The following is a 20,670-nucleotide window of genomic DNA, read 5'->3' as shown; positions in this document are numbered from 1 at the left end:
AAGTGATGATTTTGGGCGTTGGATCCAAAAATCTTTGCAGGATTTTCCCCATGCTTAACCACCTCACATCTGTATGGAGGAGCAGCTCACTAAGCAGCATCCACTTCATCAAGTAAAGATTTAACCAGGTGGTGCTCCAGGGCTCTTGCTCAAATCGAGTTTACAATTCTGACAGTGATTTTCATTACATGTGAGAAGTCTGTAACTTTACTCACTAGTGCTTGCTGGTGGGTTATACAGTGATAATTCACAAATGAAGGAAAATCTAGATCATTTTTGCAAAATGCAACAAAGCTGCATGTGCGCCAAACATGGTGGGTGCACCATCTGTTGTGATTGAAACAAGTTTCTTGATTCGAATGATTTTCTCAAGCATGTACTTTTTTAATTCATTGTAGATATCTTCACCTCTTGTTATCTCTTTAAGGGGCAAAACAGTCAGAAGGTCCTCTTAAGTTGTTGCATCCTTAAAAACCATTTTGAACAAAAACAACTACCTGGGCTGTGTCGGTCATGTCGACCGATTCATCAAACTGCAATGAAAAGCATTCGCAGTCATTTAAATGCTGCTGTAGTTGCTAAAAGATGTCTTTGGACAAAGATTTCACCCATCTTGCTACTGTGGAAGCATCAAGTGATATGCCCTGGGTTGTCATTAATTCCTCTTTGTTTTTAAAGTCTTTAAATAAGGAGTCCGCTGCCACAGTCATTGCCTCTTTAAATACTTCTCCATCCGTAAGTGATTTCTTGTGTTTTGCCAGCAGATGGCAAACACAAAACGATGCTTCAGTAGAGGCCTTCCCTTTTGCTGCTGGTTTAGTAAAACATGACTGCTGAGCTTTCAAAACAGCCTTCAATTCATTAACTTTCTTGTAAGGCGTGTGCTATTCAAGGGGAAACTGTCTTTGAATTTGCTATACATTGTTTTGTGGTGCCTTTCTAAATTTCCCTTTTTACTTATCGATATACATGTGTGACATAGAACAATCCCCTCTGATTGTTTTAATCCCCCACCAGCACTGTTCCCTCTAAGCTGTGCGCGTGTGCGTACGCACACAGATCCTAAACCCCGCATACATGGTGAAACACCGCGCACAAAAATTTGCACAGAAGCATGACAATTTGCACAGAAGAAATTTTTTGCGCACACGCCCTGTCAAAAATTAGAGGCAACATTGCCCACCAGGAAGCTCCCTGCTGAATGTGCACGGGCAATCCGTGTCAGCAGCCTCACCTTGCCTCCTGAGGCTGGGGGGACCGTACTTGCCTTCTTGTGGGCCAGATCCACCACTTTCCATAGCAGCTGGACCAGCTCTTTTTCATGGGATCCCAGTTTAGCCCCCTGAGCACTAGCAGTCTTCCTGAACAAGATCACCAGGTGGGAGGGGGGGAGAGGAGGCAACAGCCAGGGGTGGTGGCAGCAGGAGGAGGAGGAGGCAAATTGATTGCGGGGGCAGCGAAGAGTGGGAAGAAGCAACAGCAAAAGGATGAAAGGGCAGGGGTAGAATGGATAAAAGAGGCGGGAATACCAAACTGGGTTTGAGGCAGCAGCAGGAAGGATGAAAAGTAGCGGGGTCCCAAGAGAAGGGCGGGGGCGAGAAGGAGTAGTAAAAACTGGGGGATAAGTGGGTGAGAGGCAGCAGGAGACAGAGGAGCCAATAGCACGGGGAAGGGGCAGCCATAACCTGAAGGTAATGGGGCAGGAGGAGAAGGCACTTCCTAGCAAATGACAAATTGCCTCCGATATCAACGTGTCTTCTAGTGCCCAAGGGAGCTCAGCCCAGCCCAGCCCCTCGCTCGCTCTTCATGGTCATTGCAACTGCCCTTCTCCCTGCTGGTGATGTGTAAAACTAAAGAAATGTGAACAGCTATGATACCGCTTTGTGATCACTAGAGTTCCAGTGCCGTTCTCTCCTGGGGCTCTGTGAAAGGAGGAGAGAGGGTGACCTGGTTTGTCGTTCAGGGGACATTGTTCACTGCAGGATGAAGAAACTCCAGCACGCGCCACATTTTAAAGAAGCCCAAATCAACTCCACAGGGAAACCGGCTCTGCTGAAGCTTTGATCGGGGGGAGGTTAGATGGGGAGTAAGGTCAGAGAAGGGAAGGTGGATTGTGGCGGGGCAGAGGATGGGGAGCCAAGCTCCTAGGGAAGAGGAAGGAGATGATGAAGAGCAGGTGAGGTGACTTCTCCACTGGGAATGGAAGGAAAGTAGCAATCATGTGGAGCAGAAGGATAGGAGTGGGGCTGGGAGCGGAAGGGAGGCAAATGTGGGGTTTGCCAGTATAGCTTATTTTGCTCGGAGGCTCTGGATAAGATACTGATAAAAGCGCAGTTTATCTGGGATAAGCTAGTTTGGCTAAGAACAGTACTGCTCTGCCGTACAGTATAGCAGGGCTCTAGCTTCTAGCTGAGTGCTCCTAATTTAGGCCTGGCCTCTGTTCCTTACACGCCCACCTCTCCTGGCAGGTCATGCATCCTGCATGTGTGCATGGTGTGCAAACCCCGGTCCATTAGCACCAACAGGTATACTAGGTACACTAGTGCTGACACTTTGGTTGTGACAGTCCACAAACAGCTCACCATGGTACAAAAACACTCACACAGCTGTCCATGTAATAACCATCCTGGTCACATGCTGTCCTTGCTCAACATCACAGGAAGTGACTGGATTTTCTTCAGGAAGGCAGAGACACTGTCCCTTCCCTATCTCAGGTTAGTGCAGCCCCTTCCCCAGTCTCCCTTCTCCTTATTGAACGTTAATGTCACTCCAAACGGCTCATTCCTTATCCCAAATTAGCCAAATGAATTGTGGTGTTATTCCAGTTATGACCATGAATGACCCGACATCAAAAACCATTTTGAATTTGCAGCGAGAAAACAATCAATTATTTTTTTCGTCTGCCTGGCTGGGAGCACCAGGTTTTGCACTGGAAACAGGCTCTACTCCATTTATGGTATTTCAAAGCCCCAGTCAGGAGACTGGAGTATTTCATTTCATGCTGTGGCAATTACCAAGGTGGCTGTTGTTGTTAACCCCCTGCAGCCTCTGTTAGGCTAAGGCTTCTCTTTTGTTTGGGATGGAGTTGGTATGAATCTTGCATGTGTGTGTGGATTAACCTGTCTGGGGCTGCTTGTTTAATCAGGGCTGTTCGCAAGCTGGGGCTTCCTTTGACTGGCAACGTTGATTCCCCTCTGCCCCCAACCCTTAGCCTGCAGTGACTGTTGAGCTGCTGGACGCGGCTGGGGAGCTGAGGGGGATTCCCACCCCTGTCCGCAGCTGCTGGGAAGCCCACGGGGACTGGGGAGCTGTGGGGGATTCACCCCAGATGTTAGGTTTCAGAGTAGCAGCCGTGTTAGTCTGTATTCGCAAAAAGAAAAGGAGTACTTGTGGCACCTTAAGAGACTAACCAATTTATTTGAGCATAAGCTTTCGTGAGCTACAGCTCACTTCCCAGATGTTGTGTCTTCTGGCTGGGTGTGGCAAGAGAGCACCCTTTAGCCATTGCTGGAACTTGTTCTATGCAGAAGCAGCAGTGCTGTGTTCCTGCCCAGGTTAGGAAGTGGGCGATGGGCAGTTTTTTGCTGACTCCTTTTCAGGATCAGAGGAGGGAGCCTAGCAGCAATTCAAGGCAGTGAGCCCAGCCCTCTCAACACCTCCCTGTCCCTTGAAGCATGTTTCAAGGATAAGAAGGCAACACCCACTGAGAAGGCATCCATCAAATCAGCGTTGTGGCTGCCCTGGCAGCATTGCAGCCTGTGGTTCGGGCAGAGAGCCGCATCTCAGCTGTACTGTGAGTTTGGCGGGTGCATCTGGACTGTCCTGTCTCTGCAGCATACACTTTGTTAAAGCGCTGTCTGCTGCTGGAAAACAACCCACTTTTTGGCTGAGAACGTGGTAGGGTGGGTGGGATGTACTCCTTAGCTGGCTGCAATCCAGAGAGGGGGTGGTGGGACAAGATGGGGGACTGATACTGGGATCGATGCTCAGAGGCTCCAGGATCGACTGGTTGGTGATCACTGCTCTAGAGGAAGCTTGCTCAGGTGTGAGTGAAGCCAGAAACATACCACTTTGTTTAGGGAGAAACCAAACCCTTACTGGTTCTTGGAGGCTAGTTTGAATTGATCTGATTTGGAATTACTTGCAAGAATTTTACTTACTGATATTTATCAAAATGTCTGTCAGCACCGTGTGTGCGGGCTGCTAGTTTGTTGCCAGTCAACTTTTTTTTTTAAGATTACTAATTCATCAAGACCATTGTAAGCCATTGTTTAGAACAATGTAGGAAAATGTTCCGTGAAACTAATGTAAGAAATCATTTTTGACTGTTTAACACTATGACATCCTGAATCCTATGGACTCCTCAGTATGTAACAAAGTTGAATTTTAGTGGTATGGGCATGACTTGTTTAAACTTAGAATTCCCTGTTGCTGTGGAAAAATATGATATTACAGTGCCAGAAAAGTTACTACAAAAAAATCCATGCCTTCCTGTGATGTGAAACACACAAATGAGATCTCTGAATTACCCTACCTGATGGAAAACATTAATGCAACATTACCTAAAATGTATAAAGGGTTAAGTATATCACATCCTAAGTTAGAATAGGTCATGAGTGTCAGATGATAGTAGAAAGGCGTAACTGGACAAAAAGAGTATGTGATTTTAGTACATGCCAGAGGTATGAGTAAATTGAACAGCTCTGAGAGGAGGCAACACGTGTTCAGCTGTCCTGATCACACGTAGGAGCTATAAAAGTTTGGGATGCCAGAGGAATATGTATTCCTTTCCTTTTTTAAAGGCAAAGTATAAAGGAAATTTAATGGTGAAGAGAGAAAATTTTTTTATGAAGCAATATGATTGAGTCCTTTGAAATAAAGACTTCTTGGGCTTGACTTCTGAAGTTGAGGAAAGCTTTTGCACTATGGATTTACCAAATACAGAGGGTACTGTCCATACATTTGACCTTACGGTGCTTTAGTTTTCACACTTGGCACTAGTCACTATATGGAGCGTATGTGTGATATCTTGGATAGCTCAACACACTAGTTTCTGCCAGTTTTCACTCAGGTTTCCAAATGTGATATTACACTATGTCCTTTCTTTAGCACTGAATTCTAAAAGCAACTGCTAATCCTGAGAGTTAATAAAGATACACAGAAGGGAATGCTGGGGGAAATACTGTATATACTCGATCAGAAGCTGGTTCGTTTATAAGCCGACCCCCGCCCAAGATGGATAAGTAAAAATGGAAAATTTTTACGACCCATTCATAAGCTGACCTATAATTCAGGGGTCGGCAAAATTTGGCTCCTGGGCCATCAGGATAAGCCACTGGCAGACCGAGACAGTTTGTTTACCTCAAGTGTTTGTAGGCATGGAGGTAAACCTAAGCAAACAAACTGTGCCGCCCACCAGCTGCTTACCCTGATGGGCCAGTACAGCAACTGGTGGGGAAATTTGGGGGTGGGGGAGAGAAGCTGGGGTCAGGGGAGTAACTCCTGTGACCACCCCCCACATAACCTTACCCTGGGACTCCCACACACTCCCCATCCCATCCCTTCCCACCTTAGCTGGGGAGGGCCAGGGGAGGATGTCTCGGGCCGGGCCGGAGCCCGCTCCGCTGGGCCGGGCGCTGCAGCTGCTTCGGAGGCTGGGGGGAGAGCAGCATGGCCAGAAGTAGAGAGAGACTGGCCCCGCCTCTTCCCTTCTGCCTCTGCTGGCTGTGTTGCCTTTCCTTGCCCCCTCTGTTGTGGGGAGGGGCTGTGTCCCACCTGTCCCCCTCTATACCTGTTCATGAGCCGACCCCCTTTTCTGATGCCTCCCTTTTTTACTAAAAAAATTGGGCTTATGAACGAGAATATATGGTAATTTAAATTCAAGACTCAGATTTCCTGCCTAATAAAATATTTAAGTGGAGGTTTTATGCTTTCCTTTTATTACAAATCAAATTAAGTGCCACTTTAACAAATTGTGATTATGCCATATTAAAATCTTCTGGCTTAAATTAATATTTACAATTGGCATTCAGTTCAGGCCCTCTTAAGTGGTAAAATTGAAATTGGAGCTGCTTTGTTGTACTGGGAGATAAGTGCTTTTCCTGGGAGCTTGTAATTCCTCAGTATATTGGCTGACATTTATCTTCTTTGCGTTTAGATCAACATGTAGAGAATTCTGACTCATTGATATTCTGCTTCAGTTTGACAGTTGAAGGATGGCAACCAGAAGCTTGAACATTAGGTTACAGTTTATACCCCATGGTCCCCAAGTAAATCTGCTATTACTATATGTGAGGGATGGTACTTGTTGGCAGTGTTGCCTAATGGTTAGTGGGTCATGCCCTCCTTAATACGAAGGTGGTTGGTAGGGGAGACCAAACCTTCCACTCCTCTGGGGTCAGGCCCAGGGTCCTTAAGGATTAGCAAGGGTCCAGTACCCAGGAGTGTCCTAAGGCTGCCCTCTGTGGGCCACTTCCTACCACCCACTCTCTCTATAATCCAAGTTTTGCAGTCTATGGTGAACCGATAATAGGGGAAGGTACTGACTGTCCTTCAGTCTGTCTAGTGTAGCCCATAGGGCTAGTTTGCCTTTATTATGTTCAGCAGTAATGCAAGGAGCCTACAGGCCTGTATCCTATAAGATGATAGCTTCAGCAGTTTTAGTATAAGGCTTGAGGCCTATGAACTTTGGCACAGACAAACAATCCAACAGAAAAGCCCTAATATAGGGGAGCTGAAAACAGAGTATTTAAGGGGAATTTCTGATGACAAGAACATGACCCAACCACAAAAGTGACATGATAACGAATTGACGTATATGATAAGTTGAGTTCATTGATATGCTAACCTGCAGGAGAAGGACATTCTAACATTAGGAAGGTGAGGCAATACAAATAAGGAAGGGGGGGGGAAAGCCCCTACTGAATATGCATCAAACATAGGGGCGTCAGTGGATATCATATTATAAAAGTTGCATCCCAGCCTAGGGGAAGTAGGAGAGAGAATTGTAGCCCTTGGGAGGTGCCAGTATGATGGCCACTTATGATGAGGGGAAGTTGTTCGCTAACATTTCAGGTTGTTCTGCAGGGGATGGTGTGAGTATATGGATGTTCAGATGTACATTTTGTAGAACCTCTTTCTAACTTACTGAGTTGGAGTGTTTGTGACTGTGCTAAATATATTTGTAAATATCAGAGAGTTCCTATAGTGTGTAAGTTGCATATTGGGGTTCTCAACTATATAATAATTCGTATAATACTGAGCCTGATCCTGAGAAAAGAACTTGTCAACCCTCCCAGGGATAACTGGGAATTCTTAATAATCAATATAATATGTAATCTATAGATCAGGCTACAGATTAGGCACCCCAGATGGGACTCTGAGGAGTGCACAGGGGAAACCTCCCTACCTGGGGTAGGAACTCACCTTTCATTTAGTTGGATTTCAACTTAGTTTTTTTTTTCATGTCTCAGTCAGAAACACTGCAACTTGCTAGGGACTTCCTTTTTTCCTCAGCTGTTGTTTCTCTTTTTCTTTTTCTTTGCCTCTAGTGTATCACTTTTCTTCACTGATTAACTTTGCAACAGAGGGAGTGATATGACCTCCTGGGGGGCGGGGGAACAGTAGACATAGACGCAAACACCCTGCCCCCCCCACTCCCAAACAAAGGAGTGCTCGAGGTCTTGACTGTCAGCCTAACTTGGTATGCCTCGTAGGTGAACACCTGTCTCCCATCATTAGGTCTCCATGGAAATTGTAATTGTGTAAGGATTCCTCATTGCATTCCAAGGGCATCCTCACTGGGTATTAGTGACTAGTCATTGGGGTTTAGAACTGTTAGATGCATGTTAAGGAGGCTTTGTAAGTTGAATGGTGGTGTAATATTGAGGAACCTGAAGTTGAAATTGCAGTTGCATCGGGGTCCAGTGACCCACGCTTTGAGGTGGCGGGAGAGTTGATTTATGTTTCACTTATGACGGCAAAAAGGCCACAGTAGTTCATTCCCTTCAGCTCTCCCCAGCTGTGCCCTGATCCATCTTCTGCCAGTTTGCCCCTTGCTGCTTGGTGGGTCCCAACAGGGTAATCACCTCTTCATCACCTAAGAGCACGTTACCCACTGAAGGGAAAAGAGAGGGAGCAGAATACCCCTCTCCTGTTTTTTCTTGGGACTTGTTTAAATAATTGTTGAAACTGATTAAGAGGTTAATTATTTAAGGTGTGTTAAGTGCTTATTGTGTAGATATTTAGAATAAAGCTAGCTAGTAAAATTAATTGAGCTTATTTGGAATAGAAACTGGAGGTGAGTACTGTAGTGCAATCTCTTTATCATGATAGTTGAAAGTTGAACTTACAAATGTAGAATTATGTACAAAAAACTGCGTTCAGAAATAAAACAATGTAAAATTTTAGAGCCCGCAAGTCCACTTAGTCCTACTTCTTGTTCAGCCAATCGCTAAGAGAAACAACTTGTTTACATTTGCAGGAGATAATGCTGCCCTCTTCTTATTTACCGTGTCACCAGAAAGTGAGAGCAGGCATTTGCATAGCACTTTTTTGTAGCTGGCCTTTGCAAGATATTTATGTGCCAGATATATCAATCGTATGGCCCTTCATACTTCAGCCTCCATTCCCGGGGACATGTTTCCATGGCAGCACCTGGCCAACTCAATGCAGACTCACAAGGTCCTATGTTTCTACCATGTGAAGGAAGTGAAGAAAACAGACTCTGGTGTAAATCTCCAGATGATGAACTCTAACCTATAGTAATTGTGGTCTGGAGCGAATGGCAGCAACACTAGTGCAACAACAGCCTGTGGTACAGTGGTATCATCTTCAGAGCAATGTGATCTCATCCCCAGATGGCAGGATACAGAACTTGGGGAAGACTAATCATTAAAACATGGACAGTATTGAGTTTATTGCCTGAAGTGAGGGTATCAATGGATATATGTACTAGAAAACAATTTGTATCTAAAAGGGGGCTTATTATAAAGGGCATACCAGGTGAAAGAGTGACTCTCAGCTATGAGCTAGTGGATGTAACCATGTCACTTTTAGTAACCTAGAAAAAGATCTGTCCTCTAATCATAACTCCAGACTGGTTACATCTATACCAAGAGTAACAATGGGCACAGTATGGTAGAAATCAGTCCTGCATACATTATGTGCACGTAGCACCATCCTATAATTTTAGAATTGGGAAAGGTCCCACATTTAATCAAGGATTAGCAGTAGCTATATTGGTAAATACTGTTTTTGGTTTGTTTTTTTTCCCCCAAACATGGAGCAGGAAGAGTCACTCGTTTAATGCTTGTCAAAAAGTGCCACTTAGGGCAATTCAGGTATAGGGTCTGTGACACTGCACCCTAATTAAGACTCTTAGTTAACTAACATTACAACAAAAAAGAAAAGGAGTACTTGTGGCACCTTAGAGACTAACCAGTTTATTTGAGCATGAGCTTTCGTGAGCTACAGCTCACTTCATCGGATGCATAGCATATTGTGGAAACTGCAGAAGACATTATATACACACAGAGACCATGAAACAAAACTTCCTCCCACCCCACTGTCCTGCTCGTAACAGCTTATCTAAATTGATCATCAAGGAGGGCCATTTCCAGCACAAATCCAGGTTTTCTCACCCTTCCCCCCCCACAGACACACATACAAACTCACTCTCCTGCTGGTAATAGCCCATCCCTCTTTGAAACCTCTCTTTATAATGCGCATGATAATTAAGGTGGGTCATTTCCAGCACTAATCCAGGTTTTCTCACCACCACCACCCCCCCCCCCCAACACACACACCCCCCTCCAAAAACCCCACACACAAACTCACTCTCCTGCTGGCAATAGCTCATCTTACAATGTGCACAGCAATAATCCAAGTTTAACCAGAACGTCTTGGGGGGGGGTTTGTAGGAAAAAAACAAGGGGAGATAAGTCATTATGCAAGGTAGCCTATCTCCCCTTGTTTTTTTCCTACAAACCCCCCCCCCCCCCAAGACGTTCTGGTTAAACTTGGATTATTGCTGTGCACATTGTAAGATGAGCTATTGCCAGCAGGAGAGTGAGTTTGTGTGTGGGGTTTTTGGAGGGGGGTGTGTGTGTTGGGGGGGGTGGGGTGGTGGTGAGAAAACCTGGATTAGTGCTGGAAATGACCCACCTTAATTATCATGCGCATTATAAAGAGAGGTTTCAAAGAGGGATGGGCTATTACCAGCAGGAGAGTGAGTTTGTATGTGTGTCTGTGGGGGGGGAAGGGTGAGAAAACCTGGATTTGTGCTGGAAATGGCCCTCCTTGATGATCAATTTAGATAAGCTGTTACGAGCAGGACAGTGGGGTGGGAGGAAGTTTTGTTTCATGGTCTCTGTGTGTATATAATGTCTTCTGCAGTTTCCACAATATGCTATGCATCCGATGAAGTGAGCTGTAGCTCACGAAAGCTCATGCTCAAATAAACTGGTTAGTCTCTAAGGTGCCACAAGTACTCCTTTTCTTTTTTCTTTTTACGAATACAGACTAACACGGCTGTTACTCTGAAACCTAACATTACAACAGGGTTAAACCTTATATTTCCCATCTATAGCCTCCTTGCCTGTGTTCAATCCAGGTGAGGATGTGTTTGGTCACTTGGCAGCTATCCATTCACTAGGTCACCTTAAAGACAATGTCTACAATGAACGTCTAAATATACCTCCTCTGGTAGTATATTACCCAACCAGGAAAAATTCCACTGATGGCATGTTGCTCCAATAAGGGGTATCAGTACATCAAATATGATATATTTGAGGTGAACACACCACAGCATGGCCAGAAAGAAGGTACCAACAGAATCAGTCATCATTGTCCAGTGAGAGGTTCTTTTAAAAAGGGTGACATATAGTGGTGATGGCCAGTATTCTGTAATACTCAAATATCAAAGATATTTTTTATGGTCAATCGGAGTGAAGGGTAATAGGATTAACATTTTTGTTACATCAAGGTACATATACTAATTGGGCAGGTGGCAGTTCTCCTTTGTGTCTTTTATTGTGTTCTGTAGAAAGCATGGGTTTAAATAAAGGGGTAAGGCCCTAAATTTATGTGATAGGGTGATTGTTAACCCTATCAAAGGGGACTTGTAGACTATGTGGTGAGTTTGCCTTCATTATATTCAGCTGTAATGCAAGGAACCTACAGGCTCATATTCTGTAGGACATTAGCTTCTGCAGCTTTAGCATAAGGCCTGAGGCCTATGAACTTTGGCACAGATAAACAGCCCAACAGAAAATCCCAAGTACTGGGGAGCTGAAAATAGAGTATTTAAGGGGAATTTGCAACTACAGGACCATTATCCAGCTACTAGAGAAACATGGCAACAAATTGACATACATAACTGATACATGAGCTACATCTGCAGATACATAACCACAAGAAGGCCATGTCAACAAATTGACATATATAAGTTGAGATAATTGGTATACTAAACTGCAGGAGAAGGACACTTGAACATTAGTAAGGTGAGGAAATACAAATTAGGAAGAGGTGAAAAACCCCTACTGAATATGCATCAAACACTGTGGCATCAGTGTATTATATTTAGGGCCTTACCAAATTCATGGCCATGAAAAGCATGTCATGTACCATGAAATCTGGCTCACGATATTGTCACCCTTATTCTGTACTCCCTTCAGAGCTGGGCAGCTGGAGAGCAGTGGCTTCTGGCCAGGCGCCCAGCTTTGAAGGCAGCGCCACCACCGCGAGCAGCACAGATGCAAGGATGGCATGGTATTGGGGGTTGTCATTTTCCAGGGATGGGGGCGGGTCTGGGCTGGCCTTATGGGTGGGTGACTGCCCAGGGCACCATGGTTAGGGGTGCATCTCAGCGTGGGGGCAGTAGGAGAGTGAGATGTAACCCTTTGGAGGTGCCAGTATGGTAGCAACTGGTGATGAGGGGGAAGGTGGTGGTGATGAGGAAGATGATGGCTAACATTTCAAGTTGTTTTGCATGGGATGGTGTGAGTATATGGATGTGCAGATATACATTCTGTAGTACCTCTCTCTACCTTACTGAGTTGGAGTGCTTGTGACTGTACTAAGTGTATTAATAAACTATTTGTAAATATTGGAGAGATCCTATAGTGTGAGTGTTGCAGCTGTGCACATCGGGGTTCCCATCGATATAATAATTTGAATAATACTGGGCCTGATCTTGGGACAAGAACCTGGCAACCCTCAAAGGTATAACTGGGAATTCTTAAGTAATCAATATAATTAATATATAATCTATAAATCAGGCTACACTGAACCCAGCAGTTAGGCTCTTCTTCTGCAGAGGAAGGCTCCTGTAGTGCCCCTTCACAGGAGCACCAAAGCCAGGTCCTTCTCCCTGCCTGGTCAGCTCCTTTCTGAGCTGTCTAGCTTCCTTTTAAGCTTCCTCCTCTAACTGGAGCATTCTCTGCAGGTGTGGCTGGGCAGGGTCCTTTGGGCCCAGAGTTGCCATTTAACCTCTTCAGTTCTAGTGTGGGGTTTATACACCCCGTCAATTGAACAGTAGAAAAGATTGGCAAAGAGCAAAGTTGTATTCCTGCACTAGTCTATACTTCAACCAGTGAACACTACTGAATGTGATACTACTTTTGGTAACTCTGATACTGACCAAAAACCTTGGATGTGACTTGTGTCTATAATTTAAGTGCTACAGTGCAATAAATATGTATATAATTATGTAATTTAACTGGTTGTGCTCTACTAAACTTTCACCACCCAATCTCTTAGTTCTGTTTATTACTTTGAAACTATCCTGGAGTACCTATCCTTGGGCTTGAGAAACCCACTTTCCCTGGGAAAATGCCCACTCTGGTCAACAAAACTTTATAGAGCTGGGTACAATCACAGTCTTTGTCCTTGGAGCTCAGGCTAGCCTTCCCAAAGAGTTGTGAAGGGTAAGAGTGGTACATGTTTTTTTCTTTCTTAGGGTATAGCAGCCCCACCCATCCCTACTGCACTCAGGAGGAATATGTGCTCAAGATCAGGAAACTTGCTCCGGTATCTAAGAAGTCTTCTGTGTTGGAACTGCCACCAAATATCAGGTATTGTATCTCGATCAGTTTCTGATAACCTCAAATTCTTGAAAGGCAACGTTGCTATAAGCTGATGTCCTAAGAATATTAGTTATAGTGTCATCTTGTCCTATGATCATTCCCTCACATCTCAACCAATCAAGGACCTGGGCCCTGATCTGTCCAAATGTGACTCTCTTGATCCTCCTACACAGAAATAAGAGCAAATTACTTACTCCTTCCACTTTGACCATAGCATTGGGGGAAACTTCTACTCATTTCAGAAGAAATGCAGGATACTAATCCCCGTTGATCTGTTAATGAATGGACTCCTGAATACCTGGGCAGCCCTAACTCAGGGTTGGCCCTACCCTCTCCTTCAGCTAAATTCTGCAAGCTTACAGCTGTTATGGCAAAACTCTTGTCTTTGGCATCCATAGTAGAAGCTGCAGAGTAGTGTTGATCTAATGACTCTTTCATCCTGATAGAAGAGGAGAGAATGCAACAACTTATGATTTCCTGGAAAAGAAAGTAAGTACTTAGTAAGACGGCAGCCACTAACCTATTTCCATTGTCTTGATGGTTCAGTCCACATTGGAATTGGCTATTCAGGTTTCTGGCTGCCTCTTGGTTTCTCAGGAGGTCTCCTATGTAAACAAGTCTCCCTTCATTTCCATTATATGTTTAAAAACTCTAGTCCTCTCTTGGACTGTAAAATCTTTACCCTTATGGTTGCAAGAAGATCTCTAAAATGCTTTTGGACGGGAGTCCAGAATTCTTCTAGCTTTAAACTCATGGTCCCCTCATAGTAGGTACCTCGTCTTTGGAGCATCCTTAGACTAGGCTGGAGGACTTTACTTTTCCTGGGCTTGTACTACTCCAACCGCCCTCGTATACTTATTCTCAGTAATGAGGAATTGCATTCCAGCTCAATCCAAGGGAGAAGTGGCACACAGGATCTGGTCCAAGAGGTGAATATAGCTGGACCGCTTGGTAATAGTGACCATAATATAATTAAATTTAATATGCCTGTGGCAGGAAAAACACCACAGCGGCCCAACACTGTGGCATTTAATTTCAGAAAGGGGAACCACGCAAAAATGAGCAGGTGAGTTAAACAGAAATTAAAACGTACAATGCCAAAAGTGAAATCTCTGCAAGCTGTGTGGAAACTTTTTAAAGACACCATAATAGAGGCTCAACTTAAATGTATACCCTAAATTAAAAAACGTAGTAAGACATCCAAAAAAGAGCTACCGTGGCTAAACAACGAATTAAAAGAAGCAGTGAGAGGCAAAAAGGCATCCTTTCAAAAGTGGAAGTTAAATTCTAATGAGAAAATAGAAAGGAGCATAAACACTGGCAAATGAAGTGTAAAAATACAATTAGGAAGGCCAAAAAAGAATTTGAGGACCAGTTAGCCAAAGACTCAAAAAGTAATAGCAAATTTTTTTTTATGTACATCAGAAGCTAAACAACCAGTGGGGCCACTGGACGATTGAGGTGCTAAAGGAACACTCAAGGATAAGGCCATTGCAGAGAAACTAAATGAATTCTTTGCATCGGTCTTCATGGCTGAGGATGTGAGGAAGATTCCCAAACCTGAGCCATTCTTTTTAGGGGACAGATCTGAGGAACTGTCCCAGACTGAGGTATAATTAGAGGAGGTTTTGGAACAAATTGATAAATTAAACAGCCATAAGTCCCCAGGACCAGATGGTATTCACCCAAGAGTTCTGAAGGAACTCAAACGTGAAATTGCAGAATTACTAACTGTAGTCTGTAACTTATCATTTAAATCCGCTTCTGTACCAGATGACTGGAGGATTGGTAATGTGATGCGCATTTTTAAAAAGGGCGCTCCACAGGTGATCTCAGCAATTACAGGCCTGTAAGCTTGACTTCAATACCGGGCAAACTGGTTGAAACTATAATACAGAACAATATTGTCAGACATAGATGAACATAATTTGTTGAGGAAGAGTCAACATGGTTTTAGTAAAGGGAAATCATGCCTCATCAATCTACTAGAATTCTTTGAGGGGGTCAACAAGCATGTTGGCCAAGGGGATCCAGTGGATATAGTGTACTTAGATTTTCAGAAAGCCTTTTGAGAAGGTCCTCACCAAAGGCTCTTACACAAAGTAAGCTGCCTCGGGATAAGAGGGAAGGTGTTCTCATGGATTGGTAACTGGTAAAAAGATAGGTATAAATGGTGAGTTTTCAGAATGGAGAGAGGTAAAGAGCGGTATCCCCCAGGGGTCTGTTCTGGACCAGTCCTGTTCAACATATTCATAAACGATCTGGAAAAAGGGGTAAACAGTGAGGTGGCAAAATTTGCAGATGATACAAAATTACCAAAGATTGGTAAGACCCAGGCAGACACTGAAGAGCTACAAAATGATCTCTCAAAACTTGGTGATTGGGCAACAAAATGGCAGATGAAATTTAATGTTGATAAATGCAAAGTAATGCACATTGGAAAGCATAATCCCAACTATACATATAAGATGATGGGGTCTAAATGAGCTGTTACCACTCAAGAAAGAGATCTTGGATGTGAAGACCAGGATCATAACAGGGTTCAAAAGAGAACTAGATAAATTCATGGAGGATAGGTCCATCATTGGTTATTAGCCAGGATGGGCAGGGATGGTGTTCCTAGGCTCTGTTTTCCAGAAGCTGGGAATGGGCGACAGAGGTAATCATCAAGTGATGCATCCTGTTCTGTTTATTCCCTCTGGGGCACTTGGCACTGGCCACTGTCAGAAGACAGGATACTGGGCTAGATGGACCTTTGGTCTGACCCAGTAAGGCCATTCTCACGATGATCTAGCCTTTCATAGTCATCCCATCTTTCCCAATGGAGAGTTCCAGGGAAAAGAGTCGGAAGAGTACTAATAGCTTTTGTTGCATCATCTCCTCCTTCTCCTGTCCTTACATTACAGTGATAGATTTTTCCAATGTTGGGAACATGATATGGCGTGGTGTGTGGCCCTGGCGAGATCTTCCTGGCGCACAGTTCCTTCAGGCGCCAGCAGACCAACAGATGTTCCATGGTTTGTGTTTCACTGCAGTGACGTGTATCTGGGTCATTGGAATAATAGCCCCACTTCTGCATATTCACTTTTGACCTGCCAACTCTTGTTCGAAAATGATTTAAACATTTCCAGGTTGACTAATCCTTCCTCGCAACTGTGGGAAAGCGTTAGGCAATGTTGATGTGCATTTTGGTATACTCGCTGAGTATTTCAAGCCGTGTGTGCCACATTTCCAATTGTGTAGATGTTAGTGATGATTTTAAGTGGTTCTGTTGTAGCTAGGAATCATTTCTGTGATTTCAGGCAGCTAATTGCAGCAGTATAGCCATGTAGTGGTGTTTGGTATCTTTGGCCTGTCATAATTTATTGTATTTTGCTTGTGACAGCTCTCCTAATATCTGGTGAAAGCAATTCCGGCAAATACATAAAGGCCATTCACATTTGTTGCTTTTAGACATTCTGTGATGTAGCAGGAGCTATTATTCAGCATAGGGTCCAGCTTCTTTGCGTGAGTGGAGTTTTCCCACATGGAAAGTGCATATTTGGCCATCAAATAGCAAAGTGCTATTTACTCTTATTATTGCTGGATTGCTTCCCCATTTTGAATGTGCAAGCTTCCTGAGTATGTTGTTCTGGGTGAAAACTTTTCCTTTTGTCGTCTTCATGTGTGCCTTGAAGGAGAGAATGCATTATAATGTTGCTCCAAGGTAGACAGTGGACAAGTGATAGCTCCAGCGTTGGACAAGTGACAGCCCATTCCAGCTGAGTTGTCTGTTGGCTTCATGATTCTGAAAATGGAAGAGGCTCACTTGTGATTTGGTGCACAATTGGTTCTTGGTGTATCAGACTGAGAGCCTGGACAGCACTGATCCTTCAGTTGGGCAGTGAAGCACAGATCGTTGGCATAGATCTAACTTGTGGTGAGATGGATTGGTTGATTCCTTGTGTAGATGTTGAAAGGCATTGGTAAGAATATGCTCCCTTGAGGAAGAGAATCACAATTTTTTGTCCTCTTTTATGTTACTTTACCAGGATCAAAGCTTACACCGTAGCAATGCAGCTTCTGGCTATAGACTGAGGAGTGTCATGCAAATTGTTTCTTTAAGGCGCTCTAACATCTGTCCCTCTGTATTTGAGTGCTACGCAAATCTGTTGAGCCAGGGCTAGAATGTGCCAAAATGGTGTTCTGGCACTTGTGCTGCCTGGAGGACTTCATTTTGTTCTCTGCATAGCATGATCTCTCATGCATGGCGTGTGCAAGGTCATGCTGGCAGGGGTATTCCAGTAGTACTGGAGATGAAAGGGGTCCTTGGCAGAAAAAAGTTTTGGAACCACTGCTCTAGAAGCTACTTCATTGTTCTTGAAAACAAATTAAATTTCTCTGAATTAAATAGTTTTCACAATCATAACACAGAGCTCTGAAATACATGCAAGTTCTTAACATTGTCTTATGTGGTGCTTTCTTCATTGCAGAAATCCAGTATTGCTCCCTCAGGCCATCATTAACTTGTGTTTGTATTGGTGCTGGGGAACTTGGCTCTTACCCAGCATTCTATTGCGAATGAACAAGACAACGAGTTGGACCTTGCTATTTTGCTGTCAAACTTCTTGTGTGATTTTTTTCATAACCGACTTAACTAACTTTGCCAGCTGTCAAAAACAACTTTTTTTTCCAATTTGGCCTTTTCAAAGAAACTTGCATTTTTAAAAAGAAATTAGAACTAAATACCCCCAATAACAAGGCAAAATGGCATTCAGTACCCAAACTAACCTAGCCATACTTCTGCTTTTAGTTTTAGACTAACTTGTGCACTAAAAACTTTTTCCTCCTGCTCTTGGAGCTATTCAGCCCATAACTAACAGTAGAGTTCTATCTAGTCATATCTAAAAAGCCAGTTAAAATATCTCTGCAGGGAGGGAAGGAAACCTATTTTTGCCTTCTAGTTCAGAAGTTCTTAAACTGGGGGTCGGGGCCCCTCAAGGGATCACGAGGCGATTACATGGGGGGTTGCAAGCTGTCAGCCTCCACCCCAAACCCCGCTTTGCCTCCTGCATTTATAATGGTGTTAAATATATAAAAGTGTTTTTAATTTATAAGGGGGGGTCACACTCAGGCTTGCTATATGAAAGGGGTCACCAGTACTAAAGTTTGAGAACCACTGTTCTAGTTCATGTCTAAAAAGATTTCCCTTGTTGTGCAAGGAGAATTTTTGAGAGGACTTGGATCAAAGAGATTTATTCTGAGTAAGTTTTGGAATATCTGTGTCTATTGTTTAGTAGCAGGCAAAGGCAATTTTTTCCCTTTTTATATTTTCAAACTGTAGTTTCTTTCCATTTCTGTCTCCACTCAGCCCGTTCAATATTTATGAAAGACATGAGATAGAAAACTCCTGTGCCCAGTGCTAAGGAATTAAAGCACTCAGCAAAACTAATTTCCTCACACTTTCCATCAAGGAGCCACCTTTTGGGGCAAAGGGATAGGAGTGAAAAGGTACTTTATGCTCCGTCCTTAGCTGCTTTGAGTCTTCCAAGAACGGTGCAAGCTGATATCAGTTGCATAGTCATTTTGTGATATAGATTGTAGGAACTGAACTTAAACTACTAAACATATAGTTGATTGCCATCATATGGTAACTTTTGATTACCAGTAAGGGCTATATTTGAACCAATGACTGAAGTTTTTGTATTCCATTAACCATTTTGTGATTCTAATAAGTCTTGTTTTCTCAGATAGCAACATCCATGTAATGCCAATAAACTAGACGAGCAGAACCTGTGACTCAGTAAGGACTTCAGTGTGTCCAATCAGGTGCTGCTCCTTTCAATTTAATGAAATCCACAAAGAAACATCTTGCTAAAAGTGATCAATACCTTTAGTATTAATGGAAGGGGAGGAACTAATAACAATGCCTTGAGGTGGTCACAGTGTGGTCAGATGCTTTGTTCCACATGGTTCTTCCAATGCATGTGCAACACCCTGATGTTCCATTAGTAGACCTTTCTAGAGGGGAAGCTGCCAACTTGGGGGTTTCATTTAATTTTAGTCTAGTAGATTTCCCCACCCCCATCTTTCAAATAATGATTTCATCCAGGGGAGCTTGATTTTCAGTTCCCCCACCATCAGTTATTGGCAAAATAGGCCTTTTCTATTGGTGTATCCCTCCCACCAATCCCTCAATTTTTTAAATTAACCACTTCAGCTTGTTTTTTCCTGTATCTCTGTCACCAAAAGAAGAGAATGTTTTTGCTGTGCTTTGCTCCTCTATTTATACTGGTAGAGTAGGTAAGACCAGAAAAGTTGTGTGTCAGAAAGGGATAGCGACAGGAATAGCTTCCCAGTCTTGTACAGGAAAAATGGAGCAAATCCGTTATCAAGAAATACAAAATCATAGAAATGTAGGGCTGGAAGGGACTCCAAGTCATTAAGTCCAGCTGCCTTTGCTGAGGCAGGGCCAAGTAAATCTAGATCATCCCTGACAGGTGTTTATCCAGCCTGTTCTTAAAAATCTGCAATGGGGGGATTCCACAACTCCTCTTGGAAGTCTGTCCCAGAGTTTAAGTACCCTTACAGTTCAAAAGTTTTCTCTAATATCTAATCTAAATCTCCTTTGCTGCAGATTAAGCTGATTACTTCTTGTCCTACCTTCAGTGGATATGGAGAACAATTATTCACCGTCTGGTTTATAATAGCGCTTAATATGCAAGAAGGCTTTTATCAGGTCCCCACTCAGTCTTCATTTCTCAAGACTAAACACAATCAGTTTTTAAAAACTGTTTCTCATAGAACACGTTTTCTAAGGCCTTGTCTACACTACGAAATTAGGTCGAATTTATAGAAGTCGGTTTTGTAGAAAGCGTTTTTATACAGTCGATTGTGTGTGTCCCCACACAAATGCTCTAAGTGCATGTAGTTGGCGGAGTGTGTCCACAGTACTGAGGCAACAGTCGACTTACGGAGCGCTGCACTGTAGGTAGCTATCCCACAGTTCCTGCAGTCTCCACCGCCCATTTGAATTCTGGGTAGAAATCCCAATGCCTGATGGGGCTAAAACATTGTTGCGGGTGGTTCTGGGTACGTATCGTTAGGCCCCCCCTTCCCTCCCTCCCTCCCTCCCTCCATGAAAGCAACGGCAAACAATCATTTCGCGTCTTTTTTCCTGGGTTACCCATGCAGATGCCATACCATGGCAAGCATGGAGCCCGCTCAGTTCACCGTCACCGTATGACTCCTGGGTGCTGGCAGACGCGCTACTGCATAGCTACACAGCAGCAGCAGCTTATTGCCTTTTGGCAGCAGACAGTGCAGTATGACTGGTAGCCGTTGTCAGCGTAGTCCAGGGTGCTCTTTTAACCTACCTCGATGAGGTCAGGGGTGCCTGGGCAAACATGGGAGTGACTCAGCCAGGTCATTTCTCTTTTAAGTTTCGTCTCATGGCCATTGAATCCTACTGGCAGTGCACTGTCTTTTAATCAGCAGCCAGGAGAAGACGATGGCCAGCAGTCATACTGCACCGTCTTTTGCCGAGCACCCAGGAGATGACGATGGCTAGCGGTCGCACTGCACAGTCTTCTGCCAGCAAGATGTA

At 43.9% G+C, this 20,670-nt stretch overlaps 1 protein-coding gene across 5 annotated transcripts in view; it reads left to right on the top strand.

Moving 5' to 3' along the window:
* MPP7 (MAGUK p55 scaffold protein 7) overlaps positions 1-20,670 on the top strand; it is a 344,361-nt gene that overhangs the window by 31,459 nt on the left and 292,232 nt on the right. For 3 of the 5 annotated variants that reach the window (XM_074946145.1, XM_074946143.1, XM_074946142.1), the window contains one exon: positions 12,959-13,073. The exons of the other annotated variants lie outside the window; for them this stretch is intronic. The gene's annotated coding sequence lies outside the window, so the exon portion shown is untranslated. The remainder of the gene's footprint in view (positions 1-12,958; positions 13,074-20,670) is intronic. 5 annotated transcript variants of the gene reach the window in all.

Source organism: Natator depressus, chromosome 2 (genome assembly GCF_965152275.1).
Source record: "Natator depressus isolate rNatDep1 chromosome 2, rNatDep2.hap1, whole genome shotgun sequence".
Classification (NCBI taxonomy): Eukaryota; Metazoa; Chordata; order Testudines; family Cheloniidae; genus Natator; species Natator depressus.
The sequence above is the reverse complement of the archived record's forward strand: the minus strand, read 5'-3'. Positions and strand labels throughout refer to the sequence as shown.